The 13853-nt window shown below is 37.9% G+C and overlaps 1 pseudogene; it reads left to right on the forward strand.

The window, feature by feature from the left end:
* Nucleotides 1-13548: 13548 nt before the first annotated feature.
* LOC132537119 (small nucleolar RNA U3) lies at nt 13549-13646 on the forward strand (annotated as a pseudogene).
* Nucleotides 13647-13853: the final 207 nt, after the last annotated feature.

The raw sequence follows: 13853 nt of genomic DNA on the forward strand, positions 1-13853 counted from the left end.
TTAAGAAGATTACCCTTGTGCTGTATGGATAAAGACTTGGAGGGAGGTGGAGGAAGAGGAAAGATGGCCAAGGAGACTATTGCACAGTCTAGATGTAGGTGACAGGAACTTGAGTGGAGATTGGGGAAAGCAGAAAGAGTGTGCTTGTGATAGACATTTTGGTTGTAAAATATATTTTTAAAAAAAGCAATTTTATGATAGTGATCAGAAAAAGAAAGCACTTTTTTCTTTGACCGTGCTAAGTGTATCAGTGATGGTGCTGTTTACCCAATGGAGAAGTCAGGAGAGGGAAAAGTTCAGGGGTTAAAATCTAGAGAGAACATTGGGAGCCTGATGCGTAATGAAAGAAAAAGTGTTAAGTTGTGGGTAAAAGTGTTCTGTAATGTACATTCTCTGGGAGATAAGAAACTTCCGGTGTGTCAAAACTGCACTGTAAACCATTAACATTGGGGCCCCAATAAAATGAAAAAAAAATATATCTGGAGATCAGATTTAGAAAATTTGTATTTAAAAATGTCTGAGACATAAAATCTGAAGTAAATAGCAAGTACATGTATACTCTGTGTTGAGGATGTACTCTATAAATTAGGAAACTATTGAATATTTTCTGTTAAATTATGAGGAATGTCAGAACCTACTATTCATATGTCAATAACATACAATTCCACAAGGGGAAAGGACTCAAAATATTCCTAACAGGGTACTAAGGGAAAAAATTTCACTGTATTAGAATGTGTCCCCCAAATTTGGCACTTTAGTGTTTGTCTTATCAGGGTAGGGCAATGAAGCACTGGGTTAAATGCATATAGTAAGAAGCACAAGAACCTGCTCAAGGATCCCACTTTGAGCCCCTATCACCCACTTGCAGAGGGGTTGCTTCAAAATGGTAAAGAAGGTTTGTAGGTGTCTTTCTCTCTCCCTGTCTCCTGCCCTCTCTCAATTTCTCTCTGCCCTATCCAATAACATGGGGGGGGGGGTGTGAGGGGAAAGGCCACCAGGAGTAGTATATTTGTAGTGTAGGCACCAAGTCCCAGCAATAACCCTGAAGGCAAAAAAAAAAAAAGATTTTGTCTAGGTCAACAAGTGCTTGTTTGGATAGTACACTGCTTTGCCATGTGTGTAACTAGGGTTCAGTACTAGCCCCTGCCTCATTGAAGGAAGCTATGATGCTGCGATTTCTTTTCATTCTCTGTTTGCCTCTCTGTGTTTATCTTATAAAAGTCAATTCAAAGCGATGAAGCCCCACTTATGAGCCCAAAAGACTGTCTTGGTTTTTAAACAATAATAATTATCACCTAGCCTTCACAAACTTTGACTTACCTCATAGTTTATCCTAGGGAAATCACATGTTACTTCATAGTAGATGGTAGAGTAGTAAAAGATGGTGATTTTGATTATATTTCTGTAACTGAGTAGAACCTTATTCTTTAGGAACTATCTTATTTATGTATATACACATTCCTTCAACACCTACTTTTGAATTGCTAAACTGAGAAAGGCAATTCCTAAGATTGTGAGGACTACATGAAAAAGCTTAGAGTCTGGGGTTATAATGACATGGGTCTAAGAAAATTTTTTCAAGTAAATATTAGTAGGGCTAATACCAAAATCCATACACCAGAGAAGTATTTCTAGTTCAGAAACCTAGAATAATGCCAGAAACAATTACAGATGTAAAGTACAAAAAAAAAAAAAAGGAAAAACTGGACAAAGGCAAGCAGTAGGAGATTAACACATAAACAGAGCCGATTTGTTAGAAACTGGCTTATGCATGTTGGACTTATGTTAGATGGAGAAAGGCCTGACAGCTTCCAGGAGCAAGAACTGACCTGCCAGGAATCAGAGTCGACATTTTGGGCTCCAGTACATCATGACTTCTTACTAATGCTATGTTTTACAGTCTCCTCATGTGTTACTAATAGCTACTCATGTGTTACTCATAGACCTGTGAGTTTCAGTCTAAAGGGCATCTGTCACACTCAGAGGATATATACCCAGCTCCAGATTATAGGCCTCTATTTTGAACTTCTTATAAAGGGGTAGCTAGTGTAGTTTTATGTTTCATGTCCTATGAAATACTTTTAAAACTCTTTGAAATGACCTTCCCCCACTCAGCAGCTGATCAAAACCTTTTCTCCCTTTCTCTCATTGGATGTCTGTGCTCACCTTCTCGTGTTGCCAGGCCCCTTTTCAACAACTTCCACATAAGAGATTCTGGAAACAGATCTGATACACCTGCACATGTACTCATTGTTGAGGAAACTCATATAACCGAACACTTTTGAATCCTGTTAATTGTTTAATTATAATACATATGTATTATTTATAGATTAAAATATTGGTAGGATTCTATATTTGCAACAGCTTTCCCACCTGAACGCTATAAAGTAAACCTGAGTTCTCATCTTTTTTTTTTATTTCTTTATTGAGGAATTAACGTTTTACATTCTACAGTAAATACAATAGTTTGTACATGCATAAAATTTGCCAGTTTTCCATATAACAATACAACCTTCACTAGGTCCTTTATCATCCTTTTTGGACCTGTGTTATCTCCACCCTGCCCCCACAAACCCCAGAGTCTTCTACTTTGGTGCAAAATACCAATTCCAGTTCAGGTTCTGCTTGTGTTTTCTCTTCTGATCTTGTTTTTCAACTTATGCCTGAGAGTGAGATCATCCCATATTCATCTGTTTCTTACCTATTTCACTTATCATGAATTTTTCAAGGTCCATCCAAGATCAGCTGAAAACAGTAAAGTCACCATTTCTTATAGCTGAGTAGTATTCCATTGTGTATATATAACACAACTTGCTCAGCCACTCATCAGTTGTTGGACACCTGGGTTGCTTCCAGGTTTTGGCTAAGACAAATTGTGCTGCTAAGAACATATGTATACACTGATCTTTTTGGATGTTTGTGTTCTCAGGATTATATCCCAAGGAGAGGAATTGAAGGATCATAGGGTAGGTCCATTTACTAGCCTTCTGAGAGTTCTCCAGAATGTTCTCCATAAGGCTGGACCAATTGACCTTCCCACCAGCAGTGGAGGAGTGTTTCTATGACCCAACAACCTCTCCAGCATTTGCTGCTGTTACATTTTCTGATGTATGACATTTTCACAAGAGTGAAGTGGTATCACATTGTTTTCTTTATTTGCGTTTCTCTGATAATTAAGGACTTGGAGCATTTTTTCATGTGTTTCTCAGCTTTTTGGATCTCTTCTGTGGTGAATATTATGTCCATGTCCTCTCCCCATTTTTAGATGAGGTTATCTGTTTTCTTGTTGTTGAGTTTCGCAAGCTCTTTATTTTGGTTATTAGTCTCTTGTCTGATGTATGGTATGTAAACATCTTCTCCCATTCTGTGAGGGGTCTCTTGATTGGGGTAGTGGTTTCTTTTGCTGTGCAGAAGATTTTTAATTTGATGTAGTCCCATAGGTTTATGCTTGTGTTAGTCTTCTTTGTAATTGGATTCATTTCATTGAAGATGTCTTTAAAATTTATGCGGAAAAGAGTTCTGCCAATAGTATCCTCTAACTATCTCATAGTTTCTGGTCTAACATCCAAGTCCTTGATCCACTTGGAATTTACTTTTGTATTTGGTGAAATATTGTGGTTCAGTTTCATGCTTCTGCATGTTTCAACCCATTTAACCCAACACCATTTGTTGAAGAGACCCTGCTTTCCCCATTTAATAGTCTGGGCACCTTTGTCAAAGATTAGATTCCATAGGTGTGGGGGACTCTCAATTCTATTCCACTGGTTAGTGTGTCTATTCATGTTCCAGTACCAAGCAATTTTGATGAAAATAGCCCTATTATACAATTTGAGATCTGGGAGTGTGATGCCTCTGGTTCTGTTCTTTCTTCTCAAGATTGTTTTGGCAATTCTAGGTCTTTTCTGTTTCCAGATAAACATTTGTAGCATTTGTTCTATTCTCCTAAAAAATGTGGTGGGAATCTTGATGGGGATAGCATTAAATTTGTATGTGGCTCTGGGTAGCATATTCATTTTGATGATGTTAATTCTTCCAACCCATGAACATGGAATATCTTTCAATTTCTTTGTGTCTTTTTCAATTTCCTTGAGTAGTGACTCATAATTTTCAGTATACAAGTCTTTCACTTCTTTGGCTAGGTGTACTCATAGGTATTTTATTGTTTTTGTTGCTATAGTTGTCAGGCTAGCTTCGCAGGCTGGACAGAAACGTCCAGAGACTCATGGCTGAGTGGGACGCAGTTCAGTCTTCATTGAGTGGGAATGCAGTGTGATCTAGCTATCTCTAATCACAATCCTGTCCTATATATCTCCTGAGGTGGAAGTGTCAGGTCAGAAGAGGATGTACCTAGGATAGGGGGTGGGGAGAGGGAAAAAGCTAGGGAACCAGTGGGGATTAAACTAGTGAGGGTCTCAAAACAATGATTATGTAAATAGACTGCAGAATTAAGCAATGCAACAGAAGGGGTCTTAGAAGCTGACCAATAGTAAAAGGAATTGATTTCTGGATTTTAACTTCTTCTAACTTAGTGTTTACATAGAGGAATGCCACTGACTTTTGAATGTTAATTTTGTAGCCTGACAACTTACTGTATTGCTTGATGATATCCAAAAGCTTCTAACTGGATTCCTTAGGTGTTTCTATGTGTACTATCATGTCATCTGCAAATAGGGAGAGTTTGACTACTCTTCCAATCTGTATGCTATGGCAAGAACTTCCAATACTATGCTGAGTAGTTATGGTGATAGGGGAAGCCCTGTCTAGTAAATGATCTGAGGGGAAATGCTTACACTTTTTCACTACTGAGTATGATGTTGGCTGTAGGTTTACTATATATATATACTCCGATATCTTTAGGAATGTTCTATCTATCCCCATTTTTTGTAGTGTTTTGATCATAAAAGGATGTTGTATTTTGTCAAAGGCTTTCTCTGCATATCTATTGATATGACCATGTAGTTGTTGGTCTCGCTTTTGTTGATGTGGTGGATCACATTGATTGATTTACATATATTAAACCAAGCTTGCATGCCTGGGATAAACCCCACTTGGTCATGATGAAAAATATTTTTAATATACTGCTGTATCCCGTTGGCTAGAATTTTGTTCAATATTTTAGCATCTATGTTCATCAGAGATACTGGTCTAGAGTTTTCTTTTTTGGTTGTATCTCTCTCTGTTTTTGGTATCAGAGTGATGTTGGTTTCATAGAAGCTGGAAGGGAGTATTCCAGTGTCTTCAATCTTCTGGAAGACTTTTAAAAGTAGAGGTATTAGTTCTTCTTTGCAGGTTTTGTAGAATTCATTTGTAAAACCATCTGGTCTAGGACTTTTATTTTTGTGGAGATTTTTGATAACTGTTTCAATTTCATTAGCTGTGATGGACCTGTTCATGCTATCTAGTTCCTCTTTACTTAATTTTGGAAGTTGGTAGGTATCTATGAAATTGTCCATTTCTTCCAGGTTCTCTAGCCGGTGGCATATAGCTGTTCATAGAAGCCTTGCATGATATGTTGAATTTCTGCAGTGTCTGTTGTGATAGCTCCTCTTTCATTTAGTATCCGATTTATTTGGGTCTTCTTCCTTTTTTGTTTTGTGAGTCTGGTTAAAGGTTTGTCTATTATGTTGATTCTTTTGGAGAACCAACATTTACTTTCGTTGATCTTTTGTATGGTTTTCTTATTTTCAATGTTATTGATTTCTGCCTTAACTTTAGTGATTTCTATCCTTCTGCTTGCTTTAGGGTTTCTTTGTTCTTCTGCTTCTAGGTCTTTAAGCAATCAGGCTGTTTATTTGTGCTTTTTCTTTTTTCCTAATGTGTGCTTGTATGGCTATGAACTTCCCTCTCAGTACTGCCTTAGCTGTGTCTCAGTATATTTTGATAGCTTGTGTCTTCATTGTCATTGAACTCTGGAAACATTTTGATTTTTTCCTTAATTTTTTCTTTGACTCAGTAGTTTTTAAGTAGTGTACTGTTGAGCTTCCACATTTTGGGACTCTTACTAATCTTTTGATTGTTAAGTGTTAGTTTCATTCCACTGTGGTCTGAGAAGATGCTTGGGAGGAATTCAATGCTCTCAAATTTCCTGATGCTGTCTTTGTGTCCTAACATATGGTCTATCCTTGATAATGACCCATGTAGACTTGAGTAAAATATGTATTCCAGTTTTTTTGGATGAGTGACTCTGAAAATGTCCAATAGTTCTAGTTTATCTGTCTCTTCATTTAGTTTCCTTATGTTTTTATTGATTTTCTGCCTGGATCATCTGTCAAGTTGAGAGAGTGGGGTGTTGAAGTCCCCTACTATGACTGTGTTGCTGTTAGTATATTGCTGTAGCTCTTTCAGTAGACGTTTGATGTATTTAGATGGCTTCTCATTGAGTGCATATGTGTTAATAATTGTTAAATACTCTTGATTGACTGATCCTCTGAACATTAAGTAGTGTCCATTCCTATTTTTTAAATTTTATTTATTTTAAAGTCTATCATGTCAGATATGAGAATAGTTGTTCCTACCCTTTTTTGTAGGTCATTGGCTTGTATGATAGTTTTCCCTCATTTCACTTTGAGTCTATGTTTGTCTTGTTGAGTTAGGTGTGCTGAGTTCACATCTTATTTCATGCTACTCAGCAAGTCATTCTATATTTTTTAAACCCTTGTCTTCTAATTCAGCAATTTAGAAATAACCAATCTAAATAAATACTTAGAAAACATTTTGTGGTAGTCAGGCGGAAGCTCAGTGGGTTAAGTGCATGTGTCGCAAATTGACTGGCAAAGGATCCCAGTTTGAGCCCCCAGCTCCCCACCTGTAGGGTAGTCATTTTACAAGCTGTGAAGCAGGTGTGCAGGTGTCTGTATTTCTCTGCCCCTCTCTGTCTTCCCCTCCTTTATTCATACTCTCTGTCCTATCCAACAGCAATATCAACAACGAGAAGAACTACAACAATAAAATAACAAGGTCAACAAAAGGAAATAAATAAATTTTTTAAAAAAGAAAATATTTTGTGAAACTATAATTAGTAGATTTTTTGGAGGTAGCAATGATTTTTTTATTTTTATATATTTTTTTTATTTTATTTATAAAAAGGAAACACTGACAAAACCATAGGATAAGAGGGGTACAACTCCACACTACCAGAACTCTGTATCCCATCTCCTCCCCTCCCCTGATCGTTTCCTATTATTCATCCCTCTGTAAGTTAGGACCCAAGGTCATTGTGGGATGCAGAAGGTGGAAATCTGGCTTCTGTAGTTGCTTCCCCGCTGAACATGGGCATTGACTGGTCAATTAATACTCCCAGCCTGTCTCTCTCTTTCCCTAGTGGGTAAGGGTTCTGGGGAAGCAGAGCTCCAGGACACATTGGTGGTGTTGTCTGTCCAGGCAAGTCTGGTTGGCATCATGCTAGCATCTGGAACCTGGTGGCTGAAAGGAGAGTTAACATATAAAGCCAAATTGTTGATCAATCATGAACCTAAAGGCTGGAATAGTGCAGATGAAAAGTCAGGACATCCTCCGTTTTGTAGATAGCTAGTAGGCATATTTTAGTTATATTCCAAAGGGCCTGTAGTTATACTAATTTTTTTTTTCTTTTTCCCCTGAGCCTGAAATCTTATATGCAGGTGGACCCAAGTTATTGTCAGGAGAGATGGTGTCATGGCTAGAAAAAGGACCAGAAAGCTGGATCAGGGAAGAGAGTAGCTCCCAAATATGGGTCCTGATATTGGGCAGCTTGGGACGTTCCTACTCGTGATCATAGAATGTGAACTCAGATCTACACAGATGCAGAGGTCACATAGGCTCCTAAGCTAAATATGGGCCCCAGATCATATCAAATTGATGGGGTTTACAGGCAACAATATTTATACACCTTCCCCATATTTGGAAGCTACTCTCTTCTCTAATCTAATTACTATTTTTTAAAGTAAGACTATATAGAATCATGCCATTCAACATTAAGACATTGTGTTGGTGTTAAGTTTATATTACAATGCTTAATATAAAATCTGGCAAAGAATCAGCTTGTAAAAATATTTAGCCTGTAAAAAAGTACTCTAGGGAGTCAGGCAGTAGTGCAGCAGGTTAAGCATGTGGTGAGAAGCATAAGGACCTGCATAACCATACCAGTTTGAGCCCCTGGCTCCTCACCTGCAGGGGAGTCGATTCACAGGCAGTGAAGCAGGTCTGCAGGTGTGTATCTTTCTCTCCCCCTCTCTGTCTTCCCCTCCTCTCTCCATTTCTCTCTGTCCTATCCAACAATGAATGACATCAACAGCAACAATAATAACCACAACAAGGCTACAACAACAAGGGCAACAAAAGAGAAAATAAATAAATACAAAAAAAAATTTAAGTACTCTGTTAGTCATTTATAGCCTTTATAAAAATACCATTAACTCAGGGGCTGGTCTGTGGCACATCAGGTTAAGTGCACATAGTAGGAAGCACAAGGACCGGTGCAAGGATCGATCTGGGTTCAAAACCTGTACTCCCCACCTGCAGTGGGGTCACTTTACAAGTGGTGAAGCAGGTCTGCAGGTGTCTCGGTGTCTCCCTGTCTCTCTCTCTCTGTCTATCTATCTCCCCATCCTCTCAATTTTCTCTGCCCTATGCAATGCAATGCCATGCAATGCAATACAATGCAATGCAATGCAATGCAATGCAATAAAATAAAATAAAATAAAATAAAATAAAATAATGGCTAAGTGGTTTCATAGTACAGGCACTGAGCTGCAGCGATAAACCTGGAAGCAAAAATATATAAAATAAATAAAAATACCATTAACTCAATCTCAGTTAATGCTGGAATTGTTTTAAGATAGGGCTAAATCTATATCTTCATGATGTATCTTGAAGCTCTAGTTAAATCATATATATACATATGTAAATGTGTTCACATATGAATATGTTCTTATATATGTCCATATATATACTGACACATGTTATCTCTGTCAACTTTTATACAGATAGAGAAAAAGAAAATTATTAATTAGTGATTTATTGTTTTTAGAAGTTTCATTGTCAGAGTCTTTATGGAAAGTCACTTATTCTTGTAGCTCTTGTACCTCTATCTGTAGATGATAGTTAATCACAAAGATCCTGGTGACACTAACCACACCCTATGTTCCAGGAGTCCCTTTGTAAATACAGACTCTGAAAGATGATACCTGCCTTGGTTTACATTTTTCAGTTGGTTTGCTAGCATAGTACCGGACCTCAACCCCACAACCTGGTTTTATCTTAGAAGTGATTAAGATTCTTTAGTAAAAAACTAGTGAAGTTAAAGTTTAGTGAAGTTAAGCTCCAGTTTAATCTTCCCTAAAATGGGAGTTGTAATGGGAGGGTAGTGTAAGTTCCATAGACAAGCTTTCAGCCCTGTGTCAGAGATGGGAATGGCTTTTAGGTTAGACTGAGTGGTAGAAGACATCACACAAGTTCACAAGTTGCCTCTTTCCTTTCTCTTTTCTTTCTTTCTTTTCTTCTTTCTTTCTTTCTTTCCCTCTCTCTCTCTCTCTCTCTCTCTCTCTCTCTCTCTTTCTTTCTTTCTTTTCCTGCTTTTCCTTTTAATCTCTATGCAATGGTCTGTGGGTTTTGGCTCCTATGTATCTGTTAAGTGGTAATTCTAATCTTTGAAAGTCCATTTTCTCCCCCATCTAAAGAAGTTTCCTTTGATCTGAAGCCAAGGAGGGCTGGAAAGAACTCAGGGTTGTTATCACGTTTATCATATAGCACATAGAGCTGCAGGAAAGATTATAGACTGATTTAAGGGAATTTTTGGGTATGAAAAGGGAGAGGTTGAGAGAGGTATTAGAAAACAAGAAGAGATATTGCAGTGAGGCTCCTTTCTACTTAGGAAACAAAAAGGTCTTTTACCCCTCCTATAAAGTTAATCACAAATGATCCATTTTAAGTAAATTAAGTAACATCTAGTATATAGAGTTTAATCAATAGCATACAACCAGCATTCTAATTAAGTCCCAGCCAAGTCTCAAAAACCTATGCTCTGCATCAGCCTGTGGGCAAATGGAAAGGAGACCTGAGTTCAGGCAGCCATCCTCTTAAAGATGCGAAATATGTATTTAGATATCTACTTAGCTAAACTCAAAGCTAAATTATAGGCAAGCCATTGTCTTCTGATGCAACCACTGAATTATAATGCAAACATTAACCAGAGTTTGGCACTTGCTAAGAACAAACACTGTTGCACACATTTGGATTAGCAGTTTATGCAAGAGCTCATCTCTTGTGCTAATATTGGTTTGTAAAATCAGAAGCAAGGAGAAATGAGTAGAAGCAGCAATGCATAAGGAGACAAGCCAGTGCAATGCTATATATATTTTCTAATCATAAACATTGATGTTGGCAAATATCTGAATTATGGGTGGAAAATAGACCATTTTCCTCAGAATGCTTTGCCTTCTCATGAACATATGAATACCTCTCAAATAAGTGTCAGGTTCAATAACACCCTGATTTCCATGAATTGCAAGAGAGGCCAGTGCTGTAGGGTTTATTCTACCTCCCACAGCCTAAAAGATATTTAATAACATGTACTACTTAGATTGCTTTACATTTTAAATAACAAAAATCAGACTCCACTGGCAGAAACAATGAAGAACTTCTTCATCTTGTCTCTTGTAAATAAAATATCCAGACATAGAACAGGTCAGATGAGGCTAATTAGGTGATACCACATTACTCTCAGATGTGGTGTCTTTCCCTCTCTGAACTCCAACCTCTCCAGTTCAGCCACACTGTCTGGTTGACTACTTCTGGGGAGACAGGATGGTTTTTAGCAACTCCTTGTGCTGTTTGATTTTGCACATCAACAAATAAAAGTCAAGAAGAACTTTCTAGCATTCCCAGAAAACCTTTGGTGTTCTTTCCATGTGGATTTTTTTTTTTTTTTAGGTCATGTGTTCAATCTCACTCTAATTCCTGTGATATAAAATCTACTCACTGGCTTAAATTAGGTGATGAGTTGGGCAGGGATCAATTTTTCCAGAACCCATGAGTATCCCCAGAGGAATTCATGATTGTTGAGAGGAAGAATAAATATTTCAACAGTCTTACCTTTAGCAAAATTATTAACATTTAGGGTTTATTTTTATTTTTATTTTAAATTTATATTTAAGGGAGAGACAGACAGACCAGAGCAGCATCTATCAGGGTTTGCGATGTTGAGAATCAAGCCCAGGGCCTCACTCATGCAAAGCACACATCTACCCTTCCATCTCTCCCTCCATTTTTCTTCCTTTCATTCTTTCTTCCACTTTACCCTTCCTTTCACCCTCCCTTCTTCTTCTCCCTCCCTTCTTCTTTCCCTTCCTTTCTTCCTCTGGACATATTTTAGTCGGTAATTTTCCATAAGACAGATAATTGGAAACATTGTATAGTTAATGTCTTAACTACCATCTGTTAACATTTTATAGTATGTGCTTTGTGGGTCTGTTAACACGTATTAAAATAGAGAAAGCAAGAGATAGGGTTGTGAGAGAGAAAGAGAGGAGAGGAGGGGAGAGACAGAATGAGAGAAATGTTGTGTTAAAATTATGGGGTTATTGGAAGCCAGGCGGTAGCGCAGCGGGTTAAGCACACATGGAGTGAAGCGCAAGTACCAGCCTAAGGGTCCACGTTTGAGCCCCCAGCTCCCCACCGCAGTGGGATCACTTCACAGGCAGTAAAGCAGGTCTGCAGGTGTCTATCTTTCTCTCCCCCTCTCGGTCTTCCCCTCCCCTCTCAAATTCTTTCTGTCCTATCTAACAACAGCAACAGCAACAACAATAACAACAAGGGGAACAAAAAATGGGGAAAAAGAGCTCCAGGAGTAGTGAGTTCATAATGCAGGTACCGAGCCTCAGCGATAACCCTGGAGGCAAAAAACAGAATGGGGGTGTCAACCTTATTCTGCAATGTTTATCTAATGGTAACAGATACTCCAAACCGTAGAGATTCTCTGGTGACTTTATTTCCCTACACCAAGGTGATACTTATTGTGAGAAGGTTGACTGGACATATGAGATTGCTCTTATCTGACAAGTCTACCTATGACATTTGCACAATTTCAACACTTCGGGGAGGACATTATCATCCAGTTTTAGCATTTCAGGTAGAGATATAAAGAGAGGTAGAGACTGACTTCGTGTGAACGTTGTTCAAGTACTGTGGCTGTCCCTCTCATTCAGAAACCCCCTCTGTACCATCAGGAGGTTCCATCTGGTTTTGTCACAGACATTATCAAGCTGTTTCCCCCACACTTTTGGCCATGACTCCAAAGTTCACATTCCCCTTCTGGCTGCTTCTGCCAAGTTGGGGGAGTATTTCACAATCAAGGCAATGCAGGACACCTTTTTCTGCTTTGGGAAATAAAAATAAATACAACTATCACAATGATGGAAGAGAAATGCTGCAAGGGTTGCAGGGGGAATTGGAAAGGACATGGTTGTATTGCTTGACTCACGTATAGCTTATTCTTGAAGTGTGGTCTTCCAGAACTTGGTTACACAGAAATTATTGTGAGTTTATTTATTTTTTCAAAAGCTAAAAGGCTACATAATCCTTACAATCCTTTATTTATTTATTTATTTTCCACCAGGATTATTACTTGGACTCAGTGCCTGCAGGGCAAACTCCCTACTCCAGACAGTTCTCTTTTTCTTTTTCTTTTCCTTTATCTTTTTATTTTTCTCTTCTGTTTCCTTCTCTTCTTGTCTCTCTTCCCTTTCCTTTTCTCTCTCTCCATCTTCCTTCTTCTTTTTCTCTCTTCTCTTCTCTTCTCTTCTCTTCTCTCCTTTTCTTTACCTTTCTTTTCTTTTCTTTGATTGAGGGTGACAGAAAGAGATGGAGAGAGAGAGAGAGAGAAACAAAGAAGAGAAGACAACTGCAAGACTGCTCTGCTACTTGTGACATTCCTGCATTGTAGGTTGCCACAGTGGTGTGAACCTAGGCTTAGTGCACATTACTGTGTGTACTTTACTGGGTGCTCCACCAACCAGCCCCAGGCTATACAATCCTTTTTTATTTTAATTTTTAAATTATTTTTATTTTTCAGGTTACACAGTCCTAAAAAGTGATAAAGTTGAATTTTTAAAGAGTGCTTATCTCTTTTTAATTAATTAGGTAAGTGGTCCAGGGGCTGGCTCAGTGGATGAAGCATCAGACTCTCAAACATGAGGTCCTGAGTTCAATGCCCGACAGCACATGTGCCAGAGTTATGTCTGGTTCTGTCTCTCTCCTCCTATGTTTTTTATTAATAAATAAATGAAATCTTTTAAAAATTAATTAGGTTAATTTTCACAAGGATGTTTAGTTTTCAATTATTTTTAGATTATTTTATCATCAAGAGAGAGGGAGAGAAATGTGGTGAGAAAGTGCAGAGAAAGACCAGAGCACTGCTCAGCTCTGGTGTGCGGTGGTGCTAGGGATTGAACTTGGGGCCTCAGAGCCTCAGGCATGAAAGCCTTTTATATAACCACTATGTAAAAGGTTGTCTCCCCTGTCTATGTGTCAGTATTTTTATAGGTGTTATTTTCTACGTTTTACTTCAAAGATAAGACTATACTTTCAGGGATCATTTCTATAGTATGTTACTTTAAAGTAGACCCTTGAGTTCTAGTGTAACTGAGAAAATACATCACATAGGCTCCAGTTCATTAAGAGATAAAGAGTAGCACAGAAATTGATTTTTAAAATCTCAGATATTTTAAGAAATGAATAACCATCAAATAAATGATAAAATAAACTGAACAATTAATAAAACCTTTAGAAAGTCTCAAATTGAATAATATAATGGAATATAGGCCTTGGAATTAAAAGTTAATACTTGAAAGAAACCTTATACTTATCACGAGGAGCAT

This window comes from Erinaceus europaeus, chromosome 2, assembly GCF_950295315.1.
Source record: "Erinaceus europaeus chromosome 2, mEriEur2.1, whole genome shotgun sequence".
NCBI classification, from domain to species: Eukaryota; Metazoa; Chordata; class Mammalia; order Eulipotyphla; family Erinaceidae; genus Erinaceus; species Erinaceus europaeus.